This window comes from Manihot esculenta, chromosome 1 (assembly GCF_001659605.2).
Source record: "Manihot esculenta cultivar AM560-2 chromosome 1, M.esculenta_v8, whole genome shotgun sequence".
NCBI classification, from domain to species: Eukaryota; Viridiplantae; Streptophyta; class Magnoliopsida; order Malpighiales; family Euphorbiaceae; genus Manihot; species Manihot esculenta.
Window position 1 is genome coordinate 9,962,762 of NC_035161.2, and position 2,982 is coordinate 9,965,743.

Below are 2,982 nucleotides of genomic sequence, written 5' to 3' on the forward strand. Positions count from 1 at the left end.
GAGTCCTCATAACCAGTCTCTGTTCAAATTCCTTACCAGTCATCCTCCGTATACCAAATTATTGTGTTTGCTCCAAGAGTCATCCATATTTAGCTTGAAGAGAGGAGATCTTAAAGGTTTCCATCTTGTGTCCAAAGGGTGATCCAACTCAGTGTCCGACTACCCAGGGATTTTTTAGGCTAACTGTTGTATCTCCATTGCCCTTTGCTTGGCTTGACATAAGAGGGACCTCGTGTCTACCAACTTTCCATTGAAGATGTATTCATTTCTTCTGTTTTAGAGAAGCCAACACATCATTCCAAAAAAATATAGGCCATTGATCTCCATTATACTCCTTGTTTCTTGCTTGGAGGTTGGTTATCATCCACTCATTAGGATTTGTGCATGGATCAAAAAATATTAAGCCTGCACCAACAGTCGAAGCTTATTCCATATGCACTTCAGTGCAATAGTCAAGTAGGCTGTGTAAGACAGATTCTACTTCTCTGTTGCATAACGGGCATGAGATACTGTGTGTTAAGTGCCTCCTAGCACGCTCCTAGTTTGTCATAATTCTATTATGACCTGCAAACTAGAGGAAAGTGCCTTTTTTTTGTAGCCCGGACCATTTCCAAATGGTCTTCCAACTGAGGTTGTTGTGGTCATTGTGGGAATCTATAAGAAGAATGTAAGCTGATTTAGTTTTGAACTTCCCAGAACTTGACTCCTGCCAAAACATTATCCTGCTCTTGCTCATCTTAGGAAACAAGTATCATCGAGAGTTGCATGAGAGCTGAAGCAGATAACAACGACTCAAGTCGTTCCCATCTTTATCCCATTTGGGTATCATAAAAAGCATCTACGGTCTCTTCCAGCATGTTATCTGGGACTGGACTACATGCCTCTTCCCAAAGCCTTCTTCCTCCTAGAGTCCAAAATTTAATGGATCTACCATTATCCCACTAACACACACCGGCCTTAAGATCATCCCAAACCGCATGGACACCATGCCACAGATTCGAGCAGTGTGTGTTAGTCACATGTGGAGGGTAACTTTGTACTTGGCTCTGAACACTCTTACCGAAAGACTGTCAGTATTGCTGATGAACTCTGTGTGAGTATTCAATCTATTCGGTTTTAAATTGAATCGAATCAAATCGAATAAATTAAAAATTAAAATTTTAATATTTGTAAAAATCGAATCAAATTAATTTTGAATAGAAATTAAATCGAATTGAGCCGGTTTGATTCAATTTTGTTTGTTCAGTAAGATTTTTTAATAAAATTTTTTATTTTTTACATTTTATTTTTAGTATTCTAAAATTTAATCGAAGTATTTCAATTTTAATTATGATCTAATCTTTCTATATTATCAAAAATAATATATTATTATCACTAATCGGTTCGATTTAATTTTTTTATTTTTTTTTACTAAAATTAAAATAAATTAAAATATTAAAATTTTTAAAATTAAAAATTAAATTAAATTAAAATAAATAAAAAATTAAATTAAATTATTTTTTGGATTTAAATGAATACTAGTCTAATGCTACTTTGAGCATGAAGCTCTGTTCATCATTCTTGAATCACGAAACCCAAGACCACCCATCTTCTTTGGACGGATGATTTGCTCCCATGGCACTAGAGACAACTTATTTTCTCCTTCGAGGTTACCCCAGATGAAGCTCCTGTAAATCTTGCCAATGGCCAGCTGGCACACTAAGATGGGTAGGTAAGTGGTTTGCATAAAATACATCGATATAGCCAAGAGCATTGATTGGGCTAGTGTGATGCCCCCAATTAATTTCAACTTGGAATAGTCCCACTCTGCCAACTTGTTCCTTACTTTGTCAATAATGAATTAAAAACTCTGTTTTGTTGTTATCTCGTAAGAGCAAGATGCCAAGGTACTTACCTAACTCATTCTTTGTTTGGACACCAAGGGTACTACTGATGCTCCTCTAGACATCTAAACTCTATTTTTGGAGAAAAAAAAATTCTAGTCTTATATCTCTGTTAAGCTTTTTCCTAGAGCTGGCATAAAAAATTTCAAGCATGTCATTGATAATATCTGCTTGGGCACTCAAAGCTTTCGCAAAAAGGATAAGCTCATTTACAAAATTAAGTAGGTTAATAACGACCCACCTCTACGTAGTTGGATTAGCTTCCACTCACCTTGGTCCACTGCCTGATGAATGGCATGGGCAAGCCTCTCCACACAGAAAATAAAAAGATATGGAGATAGCGGGTCACTTTGCCTTAGACCACAAGAGGAGTGAAAAGACTCGGTTAGCTCACCATTCCAAATGATTTTCATCTTAGAGTAGGTGACACAGATGATAATTACTTTAGTGAAATTGAGAGGGAAGCCAACATCTAAAAGTCTATCCTTGAGAAAATCCCATCGGGTTAACCTTCTTGGCAATGAGTGTAATTAAAGTGTTCTCGAGAGAATCATCAACCAAGGCTCCATCTAACACTCTACTCACTTCATTCATGAGGAGAGGTCCAATTCAGTTCCATTAGCTCTAAAAAAAACCTGCATGAAAGCCACTGGGACCTGGTGCCTTCTAGGATTTTCATGCTAAATTGAGCAGCATGAACCTCCTCAATACACAAGTAAGCACTAATTACTATAGTTAATGGTAAGAGCTTTAATGAACTTACCTTTAACCAGTATGAGAATGAACTCACTTGCATTATAGTGGTACAAATTCTAAAAGTAGTTGCAAGCAATCCGTTTGAGCTCACCCTTATTATCAATCTAATTGACATTGTTGTCTTTGAGAATTTCAATACAATTTATCTTCTTTCTACCAATAGTCTTCGCATGAAAATAAGTGGTATTGCGGTCCCCTCATTGAATCCATTCCAACCTTTATTTCTGAAACCAAATCATCTCCTCCCTATAAAGAATAGTATCAAGCTGCTTTTATAACTCAGTCTCCAGATTAGCAAGAGATGAATGTCTTTGTTGCAAAATCTTCTGGATGCTATTTATCC